The 23,852-nt window shown below is 39.9% G+C and overlaps 1 non-coding gene across 1 annotated transcript; it reads left to right on the forward strand.

Annotated features, from left to right (window-relative positions):
• Window positions 1–15,240: 15,240 nt before the first annotated feature.
• On the forward strand, window positions 15,241–15,349 carry LOC123836174 (U6 spliceosomal RNA). Its single transcript, XR_006788876.1, has one exon. It is a non-coding gene; the product is annotated as a U6 spliceosomal RNA (small nuclear RNA).
• Window positions 15,350–23,852: the final 8,503 nt, after the last annotated feature.

A 23,852-nucleotide genomic window follows, 5' to 3' on the forward strand; every position in this document is an offset into this window, starting at 1 on the left:
CTTACTCTCCCTAATTATCTGTTGCTCATTGGGTATGAGGAGAAAGATGGAGACCTACTAATTCTTTGCCCAAAAAAGGAGCCTATTAAAGTAATTGATAAGGATAAAATGAAGAGGTTGGAGGAGAATTCTGAGAAAAATGTCCAGGAAACCACAGAATAGTGTGTTTCAAGCAGCCAGTTGACAATAGCAAATATTGCAAAATAATATATATAGTAAACACGATAAATGAGATAGGACCAAATATTTCCATTGTGCAGAGCACAAGAGAATTACCTTCTAGACATATTAGATTTTCCTCCATAAATTTTTTTTTAAAGATTTTTTATTTATTTATCTGAGAGAGAGAATGGGAGACAGAGAGCATGAGAGGGAGGAGGGTCAGAGGGAGAAGCAGACTCCCCGCCGAGCAGGGAGCCCGACGTGGGACTCGATCCCAGGACTCCAGGATCATGACCTGAGCCGAAGGCAGTCGCTCAACCGACTGAGCCACCCAGGCGCCCCGGATTTTTTTTTTTTTTAAAGATTTTATTTATTTATTTGAGAGAGAGACTGAGATAGAGCATGAGAGGGAGGAGGGTCAGAGGGAGAAGCAGACTCCCCGCCGAGCAGGGAGCCCGATGTGGGACTCGATCCCGGGACTCCAGGATCATGACCTGAGACAAAGGCAGTTGCTTAACCAACTGAGCCACCCAGGTGCCCTCCTCCATAAATTTTATATTTGTAGCATATAGTCCTCTCTAATACTCCATGGTCACCCCAAATACATAAATTCAAGTGCGCATGCACACACACACACACACCACACACACACACACATACACACACACACCCCACGTTCCTGTTGATGCCTCAGGAAAAAGAAATTGGAGTCAATTTTGACAAATGTTCCAATAGGTAAGAGGAAAAAACAAAATACAGCTCTCTTTGTTGCTGTTTTCATTTTCATAAAGGTCAGTGGACCAGTTGGCTCCATTGATTTGGAAAGAAAAGCAACTAAAGCATTCAACCACAAAGCTAAGGTTTAGGGCACGGTTAACTTATTCAACCCTGCCATTTTTGGAGCAAGACAGAAGGGTTTACCAGCTAATCAAAGGTGAATTGTCCTCATCAGGTAAATCTCATTAATTTCAGATTATCTCAGAATATGACTTTTACTAAGATTAAAGACCTAAGGCTATGGATTAGAAGTATTGTACCAAAGGAAAAAAGAGAATAATGGGATATCAGCAATTAATCATTATTTGTAAAGCATTTTATATTCAATTCATCATGAGGTAAGAAAGGTAGTCATTATGATTCTAGTTTCCATATAAAGAGTCTCAGAAGTTATATTACTAGAACCTTCTAGGCAGAGGGATAAAGCTGAATGTAGGTAACATCATGATGACAACAGTAACAAAACCAAGAAACCTCAAGGAAGAGCTCTATATCACTGTCAGGTTTCCTACACATATAAACAAATCTGAATTGTTGAGAAAATTGGACAGACATACCACTTTGGAAAAAGACTGAGTGCCTTGTGCAAACTGGCTCACATCGGCCAGCCAGAACAGAATGTGTATTTCTTTCCAACTCTGTGTTCAGCAACATCATGCTGGCATTTTGAAATCAGCCTTAATGGAAGTATTTTTCTCTTGCTTTATTGAAGTATGACTGACAAATAAAAATGGTATATATTTAAGGTGTACAATGTGATGTTTTGATATACGTACACATTATGAAATGGTTACAAAAATCAAGATTAAAATATCCATCCCCTCACATAGTTATACCCTTCTGTGTACGTGTGTGTGTGTGTGTTAAGATTTACTCTCTTAACATATTTCAGGTATAGAATACATTATTATTAACTATAGTCACCATGCTGTACATTAGGTCTTTAGACATACTTAACTTATAACCAGAAATTTCTACCCTTTGATCAATATCTTCCCTTTTCCCCCACCTCCCACCTCTGGTAACCACCACCCCACACTCTGTTACTATGAGTTCAACTTTTTTTTTTTTTTAAGATTCCATTTCTAAGATCATGCAGTATCTGTTTTTCTGTGTCTGACTTATTGCACTTAGCGTAATGTCCTCCAGGTTCATCTATGTTGTCACGAATGGCAGAATTTCCTTCTTTTTATAGGCTCAATGATATTCCAGTCAGAGTGTGTGTGTGTGTGTGTGTGTGTCTGTGTCTGTGTGTGTCTCTCACGTTTTCTTTATCTCTTTGTCTGCTGTTAGCTGTTTCCATGTCTTGGCTATTGTGAATAATCCTCCAAAGACATTGGGAGCACAGGTATTTCTGTACTTTGAAATAGTGATTTTATTTCCTTTGAATATGTACCCAAAAGTGGGATTGCTAAATTGTATACTAGTTCTATTTTTAATTTTCTGAAGCACCTCCATACTGTTTTCAGTAATGGCTGTAACAATTTGCATTCCTACCAACAGGGTACAAGTGTTCCATTTCTCTACATCCTTGCCAACAGTTGTTATCTTTTGACTTTTTGATAATAGCCATCCTAACATCTTAAGTGAGAAAATATTTCACTGTGGTTTTGAAATGCATTTCCCTGAGTGTTTAGTGATGTTGAGCATTTTTTTAATACACCTCTTGGCCATTTGTATGTCTTCCTTGGAAAACAGTCTATTGAAGTTCCTTTGCCCAATTTTAAACCAAGTTAATTGTTTTGGTTTTTTTTCCTGTTGAGTTGCATGAGTTCCATATATATTTTGGATATAACCTCCTTATCAGATAGAGGGTTTGCAACTCTTTTCTCCCATTCTGTAGGTTGCCTTTTCATTTTGTTGGTTGTTTCTTTTGCTGTGCAGAAACTCTGTAGTTTGATGTCGTCCCTCTGGTTTCTTTCTGCTTTTGTTGCCTGTGCTTTTGGTGTTTCCTCATGTTTTGTGCTCCAGTCACCTTAATTTGCTTCAGTCTGGTCCCAGTCCTGCCTCATTGTCAAAAGAACTGGCCAAATCAAATTTACTTTCCATGAAAACATGACTTCCATTTTTCGATTTAAATTAGCAAGTCATACATATTGTCTTGAGAACCGTCTCACCCCTGCATACTAAAGTGTACCAATAAATCAACTGATCGATCAATAGGTCAACAGATGGATAGAAAACAGGCAGTAGGAGAATGACCTTGGCCATATGCGTGTTAACTAGAGAAACTAAGGTGCTCTGACTCCAGCATGCTTTACGTGCACTTCCTCTGCTTTGTTTTCAAAGAACTTCCCCTTAAGAAAGAAAGGACAATAATCAGTGTCCCTTTAAATAATCAGTAAGTTTGTTGCTTTCCCAGGCTGGCAAGTAAAGGTTGACAGTCTGTGAAGAGAGTGCACACAAACAGGCACTTGGCTGTTATTGAAGGCTTCCCCTTTGTTCTCAGTTATGTGGGTTTTTTTTTTTTTTCCCAAGTAATTTGGTGTATTTTTTTCCAGCATTTCCATATGTGAAAATCAGGAACTGGGCCTATCCATGTCATTTCAATCTTCCATTAGTCCAGACATGTCACTGATTTTATAATAATTAAATGTTGGTGGGGAAATAGAGTATTCGTTATGTATTGCTGCACAGCAAATTATACCAAAACTTAATGTCTTAAAGCAGCAGTAAGTATTTATCTCTCATGATTCCTGTAGGTTGGAAATTCAGGAGTGAGTTGGCTAAGTGTTTCTGGCTCAAGGTGCCCCTGAGGCTGGCTGCCCTGACATTCTTTTTTTTTTTTTTTTAAAGATTTTTATTTATTTATTGAGAGAGAGAGAATGAGAGAGAGCACATGAGAGGGGGGAGGGCCAGAGGGAGAAGCAGACTCCCCGCCGAGCAGGGAGCCCAATGCGGGACTCGATCCAGGACTCCAGGATCATGACCTGAGCCGAAGGCAGTTGCTTAACCAACTGAGCCACCCAGGCGCCCCTGCCCTGACATTCTTTAGAGGGCCTCTTGTTCCCCCAAATGGTTCTCTGACTTCGTCACGAAGAACTTAGTAGTTATTCTCTCAGCTTTATCTTTACACAGAGTACCTTGGATTTTATCTTTGAGCAAAAGTCTATTTCTTTATCGTAGCACGTTGGCCATCTGAAGAGGCCAGGAATTTTCAAACTCACCAGACCAGGGTGTGGGGGGGGAACTTGTCTCTCTCCTCTTGCCCTTTCCTGTAAGCCACAGAAGGAAACCAGGAGTCACCTTCAACACTCCTTCTGGTGATCTCCTGAACTAGATAACCCAACTCATTATGGTGCATTTTCCGTATTACCACAGGTGATGATGTTGCTGAACTCCCTGCCATTACTAGACAAGAATTCCCTTTCCTTTAGTTTCCCAAAAACAGTTGCCCTCTCTTTCCCCAAAACAGTTTCCCTCTCTTTCCTTAAGAGGCCTTACCAAAAACCTCTTTGAGGGCATTCCCATTTCTGTAACGGTCTCTTCGAGGAGGCAGGTTGGCTTCCCTCACAGGCTCGTCAAAGTCTTCCCAGTATCTGCCTCCCATCCAATCCCAATCCCACAGACTTAGCTTGTTCTTATGGCAGCACCCCATTACTGAAATCTGTATTAATTAGCTACTGCTGCATAAAATATCACCTCCAAAACATAGTGGCTTAAAACAACAATGATCACGTATTACTTTCCACAATGTCTGCAGGCCAGGAATCCAGGAGCAGTTCAATCGGATGGTTCTGGCTTAATACCTATGCTAAGGCTGCCGTCAGAGGCCCACCAGGATTGTCATCATCTGAAGGTTTGACTGAGGCTCGAGGGCCGGCTTCCAGTGTGGCTCACTCTCATACCAGGTCAGCACTGGCCTCTGTCGAGTCTCAGTTTTTCTCCATGTGGGTCCCTCCACAGGGCTGCTTGGGTTTTCTCACAGCATGGCACCTGACTTACCCCAGAGTGAGCAGTACAAGAACCAGAGCCGGGCAGGAACTGTGAGCTTTCTGTGACCTTGCTTTGGAAGTCACATAGCATCACATTTGCCACATTCTATTTGTTGGAAGGGAGTCCCTAAGTCTGGTGCATAATTGAGGGGAGGTGAATTAAACTCCACTTTTTGAAGCAAGGCCCATATCCAGGAGTTTGTGAACCTATTTTAAAACCACCACTCTTAGAACACTATAATAAACTTATGCTAATACAACTGCACTTCTTACACATTTTTATTTGAAGAAAAAAGTTTATATTCCTTCAAGAATCTAGAAGACAGAATAAGATTAAGGGGTTGGAAGAATTAGGTTGACTCCACACCTGCATTTTCTCATCTTCTAACAGAAGGACGGGTGCAGGGATGAGCAGGTCCATGAGCACAGAAGGCCAAATTGTCAATCATACTTGCACAGAATGAAAGCTGGCTAGATGCCAAGCTTTGCTAATGATTAGCAAGGACTGCCAAAAAGGATCTACTGCACATACCACATAGATATTTGGGAGGCCCTAAATTCCCATTTCCACACTGGGATGCAATGGACTAGCATGGCGTATAAATTAACATAGAGAAATCACCTGGTTTTGAGGTCTCTCTAGTTAGTCTTATCGTTAGTCTTCTACCTTTAAGTGTAGCTGCAACTCATAAAGTCACAAAACGCAGGTTTACTTAACCAAAAAGCTATCCAGACATCCCCACAATATTACTTAGTTTAGTAATCAGTACATTATAAATTCCTGTAAGACCCTCTTTTATCTCCAAACTTACAAATTCCACCAGTCAATGCTCACATACCACTGGCAGTGTCTTGGAAGAAGGAGACTGGCTGTCAACCCTCTCTTTCTCAGCAGGAACCAAGGAAATCCATAGAGGGGTGTTTGTTGGACCCCTGTCTTCTCACTTGTTTATCCTTCCCATTTAACCATCCTAATTCCATATTCTAAATGGACACTCATCTAAAATTCCTTCTGCTTTATTTACCCTTCCTTTGAGAATTTAAAAGTAAACTTTATCATAATGTTATTATGGAAACAGATTACGGAAGTGGCCATAGGACCACTTCACTGAGGACCTCAGACTTCTGGGGTGCTTAATCACACACATACTATGATTGTGAAGGATGGTTCCTTGTTCACAGGGTAGTTTATGTGAAGGGCTCTCAGAGAGAGAGAGATTTAAATATAATTTTAACTCACTGAAACTATTTGTTCACTACTAATTGAGTGTTTGGCTACAGAAATTCAGTAGGTGCATAGAGTGCCCAGGAAAAATTGTGACCCAAACATGTAAAACTTGCTTGAATTACACCTAATACATTATTTACCTTTGATCATTTTTTTGCATTCTTCACCTTCATGTGTTCCCCAATTCTTCACTGTTGTTCATTTCCCCCACTCTCCTTTAAATTTTCTTTGCTGCCACACCTCCACCACCCTGCAATTCACTCTCTGTGCCCCAGACACCTCTGCCTTAAACACCATTAAGATCAGTTTTAAAGTATTAAAATATTCATGAGAATAGAAGTATAATCTCTTTAATACCAAATAAGTCCTCTGACAATGGCCAGGCTTGGGGAAAACATAATTAAGAAGTCAGCTAGAGGAGTTTCTAAGGAAATTAGTTTTAAATGAATGGAAGTAATTAATCAGTAAGAACAAATACCTGATGGAAAGAGAGAGGTTGCTCTGGTGATTGGAAAAGAGCAATTAAGTCAGGGTTCAGGATAGCGTCCAGTGTGCATACTGTGGTGGTAATCTCTCCTCTCTAGCCTTTGAGAAGCTAAATAGAGCATAAAGCAATCTTCCCATGATTCAGATAAATACGGATTAAGCAAGCTGAATAGAGGGTAGCAGCACTGGACAGGCCGTAGAGACTTGCAGTTAAAGGAAAATAGTAGGAGCTTGAGCATTGAGAAGGGGTTGCTAGGGGTCTCAGAGCCATGAAGAAGTCTCAAACAAGCAAGAAAATATTGAGAGTACATTATTAAACTCAAATACAGGTATAGAGCTAGGGCTGGATTAGGTAAATTTTGAAAACAGTAAAAAATTAGTGAAATAACTACCAACTTACGCCAGGTATATATGATTATTTTAGAACTGTTTTAAGCTGTATCATAGTCATGTAAATAAATATTTTAATATTGAGCAAGATTAGGGGTATAAATCCAGTTACCCATGCCTCTGAGAAGCCCAAGTATTCAATATGCTATTCAAATAATAACTGCAATCAACTTTGCCAGGGAGCAGTTCATCTGCACTGTAGCTACACCCACTCTCTGTTATTGTCTTGCCCATATTACGTTCTAGCATGTGATAGGACTTACAACATACCCCTGACATTCTACCACCCCTTTCCTCAAATATTCACTTCTCGAGGGTAGGATTATGCCAACTTTGTTCACTATTATATTCCTAGCACTTGGAACAGTGCTTGCATGTGAAAGGGATTCAATAAATATTAGTGGAATGAATAAACTGTAGGTGTAGTACTTAGGATATTAAGAACGTTCTTATGTATCCCATCTGTTGGAATCCCCAAAACACATAAAGCAATGGCACCATTCAACCTCAACTTCCCACTTCTTTACTGCTGTGCCTTATCCTGTTCTCCATTTCCATCTTGAGTTTACTCATATCATTTCTCAGACTTACTCTCACTCCAAACTCCAGTACTTTTTTTCTACAACTTCTCAAATGATCAAAAATCATTGGATTAACCTAGAAAGTGATTGACTAAGGAATATATAGGTAAAGTTTCCCCGTAATCACAAGGAACATCTCCCTATTTCCTGTCTATTAAGAAGTTCGTGTCAAACATCAATTAAGTGTGAGCATTACATAAGGCACCAGGGAAATGAGAAGAAATAGATACCCACATTTACCAAGATCAAAGTAATGTGAGCAGTGAGCTTTGTGTTCACCTGAGAAAATAAAGAGCTATACACCCATATTCCAATTGCAAATTACAATTCTAATAGTGATCTTTAATTCTAATCTTGAAAATTCCTTGCTTTGTGATTTTTTAATTCTTTTGCTTTCTTTCTCATATCTTTTTTACTTAAAAGCTGTATTGCACAACGCTAACTTGCCTATGCATACCATCATATATGACTACCAACTCCAAACACTCTTACCATGGAAACAGAATAGTAGGCTCGGATTCATCCTCACCCAACTTCCAATCTACATGCTTTTAATGATACAGACTGAATATTTGTTTCTCCCTCCCCCAAGATTTGTGTGTCAAAATCTATTTCCCCCAATATGATGATATTAGGAGGTGGGGCCTTTGCTAGGTAATTAGGTCATGAGGAGAGAGCCCTCACAAGTGGGATTATAAAAGAGACTTCAGAGAGCTCCCTTCTTCCTCCTGCCATGTGAGGACGAAGTGAGCAAACGCCATCTATGAACTGGAAGCCAGCTCTTACCAGACTCCAGACTGCTGGCACCTTGATCTTGGATTTTCCTGCTTCAGAATGGGAGAAGTAAATTTGTTGTCTTACAAGCCACGTGGTCTATGGTACTTTTTTTTTTTTAAGATTTTATTTATTTATTTGACAGAGAGAGACACAGCGAGAGAGGGAACACAAGCAGGAGGAATGGGAAAGGGAGAAGCAGGCTTCCCGCTGAGCAGGGAGCCCAATGTGGGGCTCGATCCCAGGACCCTGGGATCATGAACTGAGCCAAAGACAGACGCCCAATGACTGAGCCACCCAGGTGCCCCAGTACATTTTTTTTTAATAGCAGCCTGAACAGACTAAGACATATGAAGATGCAGAGAAATACAAAATCTAGCATGAATCACACAGACAATATCTGAAATGTCACAGTAATGTCTGCTAATGACAAGTTTAAAATTTAAGTTAAAAAATGGCTCCTGAGGAACTTTTAGGATTCAAAGACTGCCTTGGAAGCACAAAAAGCTATAACTGCTCTGAACTTCAGGAATCTGTGTTCTGAGCCAGAAAGAATCATGTTAGCTTTTCTCTCTTCAGGCCCTTGGACTTTATATGGCAGAATATAAAATGCTGATACAGAAGATGAGTGTTGATGCACTGTAGCCTCAAGTGAAATGACACAACAAGACAAGAATAGAAAAAATAATGAGAAACTGAATAGCCCTTTGAGGAGCATGTGCTGGGAAGGGAAGGAGGAAGATTGTTACAGAACACATAGAGAAAGGTGACATGTTCTGTCTGACTGCAGCCCAGTCAGAGAACTTGAGAGAATTCAGTAGCCTTGTACCAGATAAATACTTGCTGGGCCCTAAAAACTGGGATACATTTCAAGGCAATATTTGAGAAAGAATACTTTCAAGGACCAGTATGGACCATGAGAGGGGCTAAGGTATTCCAGAAACACTATTTACTATCAAGCTTGAGTTGATTTCTTCTCCTTTAAAAATTAATAAAATAGAAGGGGTATCAAATTTGGAAAACTACTTAGTATAGGCAAAATCCTTATTTCACAAAAATAAGTTTAAATTATCAACTCTGATAATACAGAAAGTAAGACAAAAGCAAGTTGTGCAAAAGGTAAGTGAGCTGAGGAGGGAGCTAGCTCAAATGAGGAAAGACTACAAGGTCACCTAAAATACAGAATTGGAATCTATAAAGACATCAAAGACAGAACAAATGTTACTGAAAAGAAAATCAGTAATATGGAGGACAAATTTGAGAAGGACTTCTAGATTATAAACCAATATATTTAAGGTACAAATGATAAGATTTATGAAGAACATTATAAAACTATGTTACATGAATATGAAAATGCACATAATCTCAGAAGGAAAACAAAACCCAAAAAATTAAAATCATAATTTACACTAGAAGAAAATGTCCTTAGCTTAAAGAAAATGGGCAAAGTCTGCAAACTGGAAGAGCCAGCCCTGTACCAAGTGAAAACAAGGAAACACACATTTAGGTATAACCCGGTGGATTTTTTTTAAAAGTTGAAGAAAATAATCATGTCAGCATCCAAGCAAGAAAGATACAATCATCTTCAAAAGAAAAAGTATCTTTCAGGTATTCAGATCACTCCACTCCCCCAAACCAGACAAAATACAGTAATATGTTGGTTTCAGATGAGAATAATTGTGAAGCATGGTAATCTGTTTTCATTTGCTTAGGAAAAGAAAGGCGTCTGATATGTAAGCCTTCAGAGAAATCTTTTAAAAGGATGAATTTGGTATAAAAGAATTGGTAGTGAGCATAGGGGCTTAAATATCAATTTTTAAAAAAGATTTTACTTATTTATTTGACGGAGAGAGACAGCGAGAGAGGGAACACAAGCAGGGGGAGTGGGAGAGGGAGAAGCAAGCTTCTGCTGAGCAGGGAGCCTGATGTGGGGCTCGATCCCAAGACCCTGGGATCGTGACCTGAGCCAAAGGCAGATGCTTAATGACTGAGCCACCCAGGCGCCCCTAAATATCAATTTTAATCATGGCACAACAATGGATATACATGCAATATGTTAAAAGAGAAGATACATAATATTAAAATAATGAGTGAAATCTACCTATGAACTCACTTAAACTAGCTATTATTAGAAACCAGGAAGAAGTAAGAAGAGGACAAATTCTTTAACTTACATGCATCAGGAAAAGTCAAAACTAATTAATTCTTTCACATTTTGCAAAAATAAATATGTTTCAGGTTTTAAAAAAAAGGTAGGGATGCCTGGGTGGCTCAGTTGGTTGAGCATCTGCGTATGGCTCAGGTCATGATCCCAGGGTCCTGGGATCGAGCCCCGCATCGGGCTCCTTGCTCAGCAGGAAGTCTGCTTCTGCCTCTGCCTGCCGCTCCCCCTGCTTGTGCGCTCTCTCTCTGGCAAATAAATAAATAAAATCTTAAAAAAACAAAGTAAAATCATCCCCTAGTAGCATTTAAAACAGGATATATTAGAAAGATCCCATAGATTAGAATAAGTTAAAAATAAGTTCCAAAAATAAATGTTAATTATTTTTGTTATATTATTAGGAGCAAAACTCTCCTTAATTGGACTTAAAAATAAATTTCAACATGTAAAATAAAATCACATAGAATCAACAAATTAAAAGGATTATAAAAAAATTATATTCAAGCACAAATGAAATTAAGAATGGCAATATTAGGATGGCAACAAATGTAGGCTAAAAGTCGTATTTTAAAGAATTTGTTTAATTGATAAAATAGTTATTACTTAAGACTTTATTGAACTTTAAGAGCTTATAAAAAAGCATCAAAATATATGAAATAAAGCCATAAATACACAAAAAAAGTTATCAAAAATACAATTGCACTAGTAGACCACATAATTTTTAATCTAAGACGTATAGAGAAGGTTCAAAGACAAAGACAAAAGATGGAAACAGAATAAAACCGAGTTCTTACATTAGAACACCATTTATAAGAGAACCAAAATAATGAGTGCATCCAAATGAATTAAGTTGTTGTGAAATTATTTTAAAATTCTTTGGGACTGCTGATGGCATGCGGTGATCTCCCTGGACACGAGTGACTGTGGGTGATTTTTCTGGGGCTCAGTCCACACAAAAGCAAATGCCAGATGGGGCTCCTGGGTAGCTCAGTTGGTTAAGCGTCTGACTCCTGATTTCCACTCTGGTCATGATCTCAGGGTCGTGAGATTGAGCCCTCTGTAGCGTTCCATGCTGAGCATGGAGTCTGCTTAGGATTCTCTCTCTCTCCCTCTGCCACCACGCCCCCTTCTCCACCCCCGCTCACGTGTGTGCTCTATCTCGCTCTCGCTCTCGCTCTCTGAAAAAAAAAAAAAGCAAATGCCAGAAATGTGTATCTGAAATGCCAACTGGTCTGATACCACACAAGGTGACACATTATAAACATGCAGTAGTGTTTTTTCATTATGTTAAGTGAGGGAACCCAGGGACAAAAGAGCATCTGGTGTAGGATTCCATTTATATAAAATTCTAGAAAATGTAAATTAATCTATAGCGACAAGAGTGGGTCAGCAGCTGCCTGGGGCCAGGAGCAAAAGAAGAAATGGGATGCAAAGGGGCACAAAGAACCTACTAAGGGTGATGGAAATATTATATTGTGGCTAGGCTTTTGCAAACATATACATCTGTCAAAACTTATTACATTGATATTTTATTTAAAGGAATGTGGTTTATTGCACTTAAATTATAATTCAGTGAAGTTGATTAAAAAATAAAATTTCAATATAGGCAAAATAAGTAACGCTATATATCACAAACATAATTACCAACATGGATCTTTAAATGTTGACAAAGGAAAATGGTGTGATCAGGTCAACAGACCCTAACAGCATTTGCAAAAAACTCTTGATTTTATTTTATTTTTTTTAAAGATTTTATTTATTTATTTGTGAGAGAGAGAATGAGAGAGAGCACATGAGAGGGGGGAGGGTCAGAGGGAGAAGCAGACTCCCTGCCCAGCAGGGAGCCCGATGCGGGACTCGATCCCGGGACTCCAGGATCATGACCTGAGCCGAAGGCAGTCGCTTAACCAACTGAGCCACCCAGGCGCCCCAGCAGCTAGCTATTTTTAAATGATTTAAAGTTAGATAAAAATCCCATATTATACACTAAAAAAAAAAACAAAACAAATGGATTAAACAGTAAAGGTTTTAAAAACAAAACCTAAAGCGTAAAAAACTGTAAGAAAATATAGATGAATATCTGATTTCTAAAAGGAGAGTGCTAAGTATTAAAACAATAGGAAAAAAGTTAATTAAGAAATGGGTATATGTTTGAATACCTAGTTTTAAATTATTCTTTTTTTTACCTTTATTTTATTTTATTATGTTATTCTACAATAATTATAGATTCCCAGGAAGCTATGAAGAAATGTACAGGGAGGTCCTGTGTACCCTTAATATAGCCTCCTGCAACATAAATGACCTCTTGCATAACTATAGTACATGGTCAAAACCAGCAAACTGAGATTGGTACAAAGCATAGAGATTATTCATACCTCACCAGTGGTATACGTGCACTTGTGTGTGTAGTTCTAGACAATTATATCACACGTGTAGATTTGCTTAACCACCATCAAAATGAAGAAATTTAAGTCTTCCATTACCACAGGCTGCTTCCGTGGTAGAACCACATCCACATCCTCCTCCCCTCATCCTTAAGCCCCGGCGAACACTGATCCGTTATCCATCTGACACTTATGATAATTCTGCACTGTTTTATAAATGGAACCCTGCACTATGCATTCTTTGGAGATTGACTTTTTTTCACTCAGCATAATTTCCTTGACATTCATTTCAGTTATTGCAAATATCAGTAATTACTTATTATTGCTAAGCAGTATTCTATGATGTAAATGGACCAAAGTCTGTTTGACCATTCAATCATTTTAATTTGGGTAGTTTAGAGTTCTCAAATATTAAGAGCAAAGTTTCTGTGAATATCCATGCTCAAGCTTCTGGGTGAAAATAAGTTTTTATTTCTCTGGGATAAATTCCCAAGAGTGCAACTGGCAGGTCATATGGTATTAACCAAAAAAAAAAGCTATATACAAATATGTTAATGCAATAGGACTCCAAATATATATATATATATATATTTTATAGAAAAGGTGGGGGCAGAGGTAAAGGGAGAGAGAGAATCTTAAGCAGGCTCCACGCCCAGCACGGAGCCCCACTCTGGGCTTGATCTCACAACCCTGAGATCATCACCAGAGCCGAAATCAAGAGTCCGATGCTCAACCGACTGAATCACCTGGGTGTCCCCCCAAAAATATTTTTAAAGTGTATTTTTGTATAGAAAAATAAACTGTTAAAAAATGCACAAAAATAGTATTTGTCAAATAAATAAAATGTGTTAAAATTTGAATCATTTTTCCTTTTTATACTCCTCTGTATTGTCAGACTTTTCAACAATAAACATGTACCCATTTTATAATCAGAGAAGTATTCATTAATAAAATGCCAAACAACTTTAGTCATAGGCCTAATCTTCCTAACTCAGATTATGGGCGGATACAGCAGTGGCCTACTTATGAAGTCCTTCTGGGGACTGGTTGTGTGGTAACAGGGGAGTCTGTTTCCCTCAATAAGTAGAAATATTTTTCCTCATGTACAGTTTCAGGAATGAATTGTCCAATTAAAACTGAAAAGAAAGATTAGAATGAATAATAATAAAAAATAGCACTAATATTAAGATTTTCCCAATAGAAAGTAACGCCCCCCTCTTAGGGTATTTGGGGCCTATATTCTCTTGATCTGTGTCCAGAATGAGTCCCTGTGTATATCCCACTGCTGGAGAGAGCTGGAAATAAGGTAAGGCACAGGGGCACCTGGGTGGCTCAGTCGGTTAGGCAGCTGCCTTCGGCTCAGGTCGTGATCCTGGGGTCCTGGGATCGAGCCCCACATCGGGCTCCCTGCTCGGCGGGGAGCCTGCTTCTCCCTCTCCCTCTGCCTGCCACTCTGCCTACTTGTGCTCTCTATCTCTCTGTCAAATAAATAAATAAAATCTTAAAAAAAAAAAAAAATAAGGTAAGGCACACACAAAGCCCACTTGCCCGCTAATTGGAAATTGAGTCATTCAAAGATTGGTGGCCTATTCTATAGATGTCCTAAAACTGCCAGGGAGGTACAATGGGCTCACAGTTTAAAAAAATAATTCATATGCAAATTATACCATGATGAAACCTTAAAGCACATTTCAAAGTATTAAAAGTTCAAGCCTCATTAACATCATAACTGCACTCAATAATTACTTAGCTTAGCAATTAAAACAAACTTTAGGCCATATCAAATTGTTGTCTTTGAATATTTATCAGATTGACCATCAGGACACTTTTTGCATGTGAAAATGGGTGCCATTAATAGTTAAGCTGGGCCAATAAATGTAAACTAGAACTGGCTGAGCAAATTGGGCTGCATGATTGACCGCCCTATGGTATGATGAAACTTGCATGCAGCCACATTCCACAAAGGGTTCAACATCCTATAAAAGTTGGGTTTACGTTAAATTAACAAATAATTCTTATTAATTTGTTTAATGTTTTATATTATTAATTTTTAAAAATATCTCATAATTATAAATATAAAAATATTATTTTACTATAATTATAAATATAAAATAAATATATTATTAATTTTTACTATTTTACTATTTTAATTATTATTAAGGAGAACTCCTTAACCAAAACATGATACTCCATTACCATGTAAACATTACTGCCTAAATAGTATTTTTTACTCTAGTAAGTATTCATAAGTATTCAAAATGCTATGATTTTGAGTTGAAAACTTTGGGTCTAGGGCACACACATGAAGATGAGCAAGCACGTCCATGTTAAGTTTAAGGCAGTTTAAAAAGATATCTATCTAGTGCTCGCTTGGGCAGCACACATGCTAAAAACCTGCAATTATACAGAGAAGATTAGCGTGGCCCCTGCACAAGGATGACATGCAAAAGGATATCTATTTAGAAATGGTTCCTCTATCCTTTCATTTGGGTGATTTACCCTTCATGATCTTTCACCACGTTTTCCCCCAACTTGCAATTCTATCACCAGACCCTGAAGTTACTCTAACTCCAAAATATATATATTTCAGTGCTTTCTGATGTACACACCTAAGCTCCAGGCCCCTTACTCCCTCAGAACCTCTCCTTCTGCCTCCAATGTTTTGAGCACATCTTTCCTTCAAATGATTAGTTCCTCTTGAGTTTCCATCATCCATCCCTGAGCCTTCAGGTATATGTGCTAGGTGGGGTCATTAACACCAGCTGCTATAATGGATAATTCCAACAGCTCAGTGACTTGATACAATAAAAGGTCCTTCTTGCTCACTCTCATCCAATGTAGTTTGGACAGTTCTCTTTGGCAGAAACTCTAGGATCCAGAGGCCTTGCGTGCTGAATATATGACCTCTGAAATTTTCCAGAAGGAGAAAGTGGAAAGTCAAAGTTTTGCTGGAGACATTCTTAAGGGCAAGGCCAAAAGTGGATTTAGATCACTTGCACTCAAGCTTCCTTGGCCAGATCTGAGACATAGGACCCTTCCCTAATTTCAAGTGAGGCCAGGAAATGCAGGCTTCCTGTGTGTTCAGCAAGAGGAATTAAGACTGGAGAGCATCTAGCAAATGTCCGTCATTATATAACTTGAACTTTCCATACAGTGACCTCTCCCACCATGTTTCTTTCTCCTACAACTCCTGAGAACATATTTTTGGGGGGACATGATTCAACCCACATCACCAAGAAAGCAGGAACTTAGGGCAAGTGTGTGAGTGGCCCTGTCTCACCAACCTGTGAACAGACTTGCAAAGCTGTTCACACAAGTAGACAATTGACAAGCACAGACAACCTCACTAGCCTTCAAAGAAATAAGTTTAAAAAAAAAAAAAGACATTATTTTCACCTACAAAATTAACAAAGACTGAAAGATAATACTAAATACAAAAGGGGATACAGTGAAATTCAGCCCCTGAGGGGTTGTACCCAGAAGTACAATCTTCCTGAAGGACAATTCAGAAATAAGCATCAAAATCTTCATTCAGATCATTCAAAAATTTTTAATGAATATTCACTAAGCATGGAACACTGTTCTAAATCTTCCAATCTAGTAATTCCACTTTCAGAAATGTATCCAAAAAAGGTGAGTGGAAATGCAGACAAACATTCATGGCCAGGGAATCCACTACAGTATAAAAATAGCCCAAATGGCTGATGATAGGGAAGTGATTAAATAATTTACATTACATCTATATTTAAAATGCTATGGAATGATAACAGAGTCTAGGAAACTTCTACTAGTATAATTTTATGGAAGAAAAGACATAGTTACAATTTGCATTTATAGTATAATCCTAATTTCTGTGTGTATGTAGATATATATAGATAGATAGTATATATTTTCTATATTCAGCCAATATATACTTATTTACTATCAAATATGTGCTAGGACTTATAAAGAGAGAATCTGTAAGATCCCTGGGTGAAGACTAAAGATTAGCTTGTATTTTTTCCATGATTGTTTCTCTATTTCACAGAAGTTGCTGAAAAACAGGCCAGCATATAGTACAGTACTTGGTGCTTCAGTCATGAATAAAAATTTGTCCTAGAATATAATGGAAGAATAGAAGTCAGGAAAAAAAAGTGTAATTTCAGTTTCAAGTACTTTCTGCTTAACAAGAGATGGAAATTTGAATTTGAATTCACCTCTGAATTCACCTATGAGGACAGACAGTTCCTTGGAGAAAAAGAAAGGCTATAGTGAGTCTTTTAAATTATGCATGGGTAAAGAGAAACCTGCTCAAGAGGAGAAGTTTGGAAAATCTGAACAGAATGAATGGAAAGGACAGGAGAGGGCAGCATTCTGGGGAGAGGAGATTGCTTTGGGGAGGAAATGGTTGAAACTCAAGGAAAGGAGACCAAGGAAGAGGGCATTGGTCAGTTCATTGGGTTGCACCCCGGGTTAAGGGATGCTGGGCAGGGGGACGGGGTGGCCAGAGGGTGGCAGAGGTCCTCACTAGGACTGGAAACCACTCTGAGCCAGGCTGAGCTTCCTGGAGGCCCAGATGGCCTCATACCCACGCCTCAGAGTTGGAACAGGGCACACCTATGAATGGAGTCCAGCGAATTCTGCACTGTGCCCTCAGCACAGACAGCAGTGTTCTCATAGTGGTGGCAGTGAAGGCCTTCCGGGTACAGTGTGGTCAACAGGCATGGACAGCTGGGACCTGAAGCAGGAACAGTAAAACAGAGGTGAGAGCATCAGGGGTCTGCACCAAAATAACAGATGCGGGCACTTGGAGGTGGGCCCGAGGCTGTGTTACCACCCAGGGAGAGGCTTCAGGCTTTGTGCTCAAGACATGAATATGTTTAGAGTCAAAGGCTAACACCAAGGAACAAGAGCGTAGAGTCAATTTTCAATTTTATCCACATTTTCCACAACAAACATGTCTTTCTTCGAAAATCAGGGAAAATAATCTAACGCTCCATCTACCCTATCTTATTTTCCCCATTGAGAGCAAAGACTTTCTTGAAGAACCTCACCCCCATCTTCTCCTCAGATGTCCCTCACCACAGCAATGGTCTTAGGAAGGAAGGTCGTCACCAATCACTTTCTGATGTTCAAACTCAGACCCTTACTTGCTACCATTTTTTTATTATCTTCTTAGTCACACTGGATACCATTGACCACCCCATCCTTCTGGAAACTTCTTCTCCCCTAATGCCCCTAACTCTTCTCTTACTTCCCCTCCCACTTCTCTCTCTGCTCCTCACCCACATTTTAGGGGCCTCCTCTTCTAAAGTCTGTGTCTTAGAAGCTGGTGTTTTCCAGAGCTCAGCACTGGGTAGTCTTCCCTTCTCTTACACATTCTCCTGGGCCACTTCATCCACACCAACCTTGATGCTCATGGCTTCATATACTGCAGAGTCTACAGAGCCAAGAACCATTCCTCAGACACCAGAGGTATGTAAGAGGGGGACAGTGGCTCACCTAGCAGATCTGACATTAAAGCAGACTGTTTCTTTCTTTCTTTTTTTTTTTTAGAAATATGGTGAAGGGCTTATTTTATTGACATTTGATGAATTCTTTCATATTAATAAAAAGCTCAAAACAATAAAAAATAGATCAATGTAGTAATATGCAATTTACAGAGAAACTAATGGACAACATTTGAACAGGTCCTTTAGAAAAATCAAATACCAAATAAAAGAATGAAGAATAAAAATTGGAGGCACAGTTTTTTGCTTATACTGACACAGATCTGAAGGTTTATAATTCATTGTACATATTTTGATGGAAAAAAAGAAAGTGAAAGAAGGAAACATTTTGAGTGCAGTTTGACAATATCAGATTTTTAAAAATGCACATATTTTTAATGTGGTCGTTTCATGTATGCAACCTACACATATATTAATAAACATAAGTGAAACGTACCATGTAACAATATGTAAAATGTTTGTCATTTTAGTATTATTACTTACTGGTAAAATCCTGGAATGGACCTTAAAGGTTTTGTAGTCATAGTCTGGCTTAAAATTTGTAATAGCTACAATTGTAATATTAGTTGTTAAAACAAATTGGATTCCTGTTCTTATATGGTGATATTGAAACATATACAACATATTCTAAGAAAATGTAAAACTATACACACATGCACATACATATATAATGCTCATTCTAACAGGCCCCTCCCCTATATGACAAAATTAGGTTTTGGGGGTTCTTTTTTTTTTTAAGATTTATTTATTTATTTGAGAGAGAGAACATGCGCACACAAGCAAGGAGACAGGCAGAATCCTCAAACAGACTTCTCCCCACTGAGCATGGAGCGCAGCACGGGGCTCAATCTCACAACCCTGAGATCATGACCTGAGCCAAAACCAAGAGTCAGACGCTCAACTGAGCCACCCAGGCACCCCACAAAATTGTTCTCAGTAATCATCACAAAATACTTAGTAGTAATCATGATTTTCTTGAGTTGCTTTTCATTATGTAAGACTGATGAATCACAGACCTGTACCTCTGAAACAAATAATACATTCTATGTTTAAAAAAAAAAAAAGATAGTAGGAAGGGGAAAATGAAGAGGGGGGAATCGGAGCAGGAGATGAACCATGAGAGACTATGGACTCTGAGAAACAAACTGAGGGTTCTAGAGGGGGTGGGAGGATAGGTTAGCCTGGTAGTGGGTATTAAAGAGGGCATGTACTGAATGGAGCACTGGGTGTTATACACAAACAATGAATCATGGAACACTACATCAAAAACTAATGATGTAATGTATGGTGATTAACATAACATAATAAAATAAAATTTAAAAAAAAATGTATAATGAAGAATATATTCCATCTTAAAACGTTCAAATTGAGTAAAATATTTCACATGTAAACCAAAATTCAGGCCTAACAGTTTTACACTGTTTTAAATAGAAACACAAATTTAAAAACTCCAAGTGTCAAATGGTATGCCAAATTGCATAACCCAAGTACTGTCTCTTCGTCTTCACAATTCACTGGGCTGGCATTGCTTCTTTCCTAACTACTATCTAAATGCAAAAATATGTAGTATCACAGAGGATGGGGATAAGAACTGTCAACGTGAGCTCAAACAATTCCACTCGATTATAATCTTACTATTAAAACAAAAGCATGTGGTGGAGTTCCCTCGTGCCAGGGGCCAAATATCTAACAGAGAGGTCTCCAAATTAACTTCCCCACCTCGAAGACAAAGTTTGTAAAAGGATAAGAATAAAAATGTGTTCAACTGAAGATGGCAGCTATATTGTCCAAAATAGCATTTAAACTAACAAAAGATTTCTTTTTCAGGAGGGAGTATTTTATTACTGGCACTGTGGCACCTAAGGATAACAGAAAAGAGCAACTCTTACTTAGTCTCATTCTACGCAGACAGCGCATTCTCTTCCTGCCTATGCCCTGGGTTGTCTGCTCCCACCACCCCACCATTGGTGTGGAATTGACAACAAGTACTTGGTGAATGGAGGAGGGAGCATAACTGTTGCATGATTCTGATATTACTCCTTCAGCAAGACTTCTCTCCTAAATTCTAGGCCTGTATTTCTGTCACCTGACTTCACCTGACTGTCCCCACAGGAACCTCAGAGCTATGGCCTACAAAGTCTGCTCCTTTTTCTGTCCTACGTTGGTGAATGGCACCAAGTTCCACTGAGTGATTCGAGCCAGACACTTGAGATTCCAGTATTCCTATTTCTCCCATCCGAACACAAAATCCATTTATCCTATCTCCTAAGCACTTCTAGAATCCCTGCTCCATTCTCACTAACCTGGACTAATTCAATATTTGATCATTCTGTCCAAAACCATTACAACACCCATCTGGGCAGTCTATCTACTTCAGTCTGTCTGCACTCCAATGTCCCTGAACTTCCCCAAACCCCTCATCTTTAAAAGGGCAAATGAGGAGGAGGGGAAAGATGGCGAAGGAGTAGGGGACCCTATTTCAACTGGTCCCCGGAATTGAGCTGGATATCTACCAGACCACTCTGAGCACCCACGAAACCAGCCTGAGACGTAAGAAGATCTGGATCTCTACAAACAGAATATCGCAGGCAGTTGGTTTCGAGGTACGAAGCAGGGAGCCCTGATTCCACAGGCAGGTATCGGATCGGAGGATAAACGGCGGCGGGAGGGTGCCGGGCCGTGGGGATCCTACACCGCCGGTGAGGGACAGCCTCGCGCGCTGCGGACGGGCACAGACTCGCGGACCGGTAGCGTCGGGAAAGGACTTGAGGGCAGCCCCCGGGGTGGAAACCCAGACCGGCGGGGTCGCGCGCACGCGAACCGCAGCCCCCCGGACGGAAACCGGAGCGACGGTCCTGCGCTCGTGAACTGCAGCCTCCCAGACAGAAACCCGGTGCGCCGGGGTCGCGCACGTGAACTGCAACCCCCGGGGGTGGAAACCCCGAGCGGCGGAGTCGCACAGGCGAATTGGGAGCGGCTGGCGGTTTTAGAAGCACAAAGGGCAGAGACGCGCCCCGACCTGGAGGCAGGACTGGGGGCGCTGCGGGGGGGCGCACAACCCAGGCCGCTGCAGTTTATAGCAGCAGGGACAGAAACGGAGACGGTGTGGCCTGGAGAGCTCACTGAAGAACAGACTGCGGTCTCTCTGCTCTGAGGCAGAGGGTTGGAAAGGGTCTCTTCTGCTCTGACTCGCGGAACAGACGCGGAAAGCCGCCAGGGAACAAAAGCCCCAAAGACTGATTCCCGCTGAGCCCATCCCCCGCCACGGGGGGGGGGGGGGGGGGGCAGGGCAACTCCGCCCAAACAGGGTTGCCTGAGTAACAGCGAGGCAGGCCCCTCCCGCAGAAGACAGGCTGGGAAAACAAGAGGCCAGCAACCCTAAGGTCCCAGGAAAACAGGTGCATCTTGCTTGGGTTCTGGTCAATAATTTGGACTCTATACATTCCCTCAAACACCCATCAACAGAGTGACTAGGAGGAGGAGCCCCCAAAACAGAAAAGACTCAGAGATTATGACTTATGCTGCAGATTTACAAATGGATGCAGACATAACCAAGATGTCGGAGATGGAATTCAGGCTAGCAATTGTGAAGACAGTGGCTAGAATGGAGAAATCAATTAATGGCAACATAGAGTCTCTGAGGTTAGAAATAAAAGGTGAATTGGCAGAACTTAAAAATGCTATCAATGAGATCCAATCCAATCTAGATAATCTAACAGCTAGGGTAACTGAGACAGAAGAGAGAATAAGCGATCTGGAAGACAGTATAATAGATAAAAAGGGAAAAGAGGAGGCCAGGGAAAAACAACTCAGAATCCATGAAAATAGAATCAGAGAAATAAGTGACACTATGAGGCGTTCCAATGTCAGAATAATTGGAATCCCAGAGGGAGTGGAGAGAGAGAGAGAGGGCTAGAAGATGTATTTAAGCAAATCGTAGCTGAGAACTTCCCTAATCTGGTGAATGAAACAAACATTCGGGTCCTAGAGGCAGAGAGGACCCCTCCCAAGATCAAGGAAAACAGGCCAACACCCCGGCATGTAATAGTAAAACTTGCAAATCTTAGAACCAAGGAAACCATCTTAAGGGCAGTTAGGGGGAAGAGATTCCTTACGTACAGAGGGAGGAGCATCAGAATAACGTCAGACCTATCCACAGAGACCTGGCAAGCCAGAAAGGCCTGCCAAGACATATTCAGAGTACTAAATGAGAAGAACATGCAGCCAAGAATACTTCATCCGGCAAGGCTTTCATTTAGAATAGATGGAGAGATGCAGAGCTTCCACGACCGGCAGAAGTTGAAAGAATATGTGACCACTAAGCCGGCCCTGAAAGAAATATTAAGGGGGGTTCTATAAAAGGAGAAAGACCCCAAGAGTGATCTACAACAGAAATTTACAGGGACAATCTATAAAAACAACATCTTCACAGGCAACATGATGACAATTAATTCATATCTTTCAATAATCACTCTCAACGTGAATGGCCTAAACACTCCCATAAAACGGCACAGGGTTGCAGATTGGATAAAAAGACAGGACCCATCCATATGATGTCTACAAGAGACTCATTTTGAACCTAAAGATACATCCAGACTGAAAGTGAAGGGATGGAGATCCATCTTCCATGCCAGCGGACCTCAAAAGAAAGCTGGGGTAGCAATTCTTATATCAGACAAATTAGATTTTAAACTAAAGTCTGTAATAAGAGACACAGAAGGACACTATATCATTCTTAAAAGGTCTATCCAACAAGAAGATCTAACAATTGTAAATAGCTACACCCCCAACATGGGAGCAGCCATCTACATAAACCAACTGTTAACCAAAATAAACAGTCATATTGGTAACAATATGTTAATTGTAGGAGACCTCAATACTCCACTCTCAGCAATGGACAGATCATCTAAGCAGAAAATCAACAAGGAAACAAGAGCTTTGAATGATACATTGGACCAGATGGACCTCATAGATATTAACAGAACATTCCACCCTAAAACAACATAATACTCATTCTTCTCGAGCGCACATGGAACTTTCTCCAGAATAGACCATATACTGGGTCACAAATCAGGTCTCAACCAATACCAAAAGATTGAGATTATTTCCTGCATATTCTCAGACCACAATGCTCTAAAACTGGAACTCAATCACAAGAAAAAATTTGGCAGAAATTCAAACACTTGGAAGCTAAAGACCACTCTGCTCAAGAATGTTTGGGTCAACCAAGAAATCAAAGAAGAACTTAAACAATTCATGGAAATCAATGAGAACGAAAACACATCAGTCCAAAACCTATGGGATACTGCAAAGGCAGTCCTAAGGGGGAAATACATAGCCATCCAAGCCTCACTCAAAAAAATAGAAAAATCCTGAATTCACCAACTAACTCTACACCTTAAAGAACTAGAGAAAAAGCAACAAACGACGCCTAAGCCACACATTAGAAGAGAAATAATTAAAATTAGAGCAGAAATCAATGAAT

Source organism: Mirounga angustirostris, unplaced genomic scaffold (genome assembly GCF_029215605.1).
Source record: "Mirounga angustirostris isolate CCGP_5_RB_7025 unplaced genomic scaffold, mMirAng1.0.hap1 SCAF_12, whole genome shotgun sequence".
Taxonomy (NCBI): Eukaryota; Metazoa; Chordata; class Mammalia; order Carnivora; family Phocidae; genus Mirounga; species Mirounga angustirostris.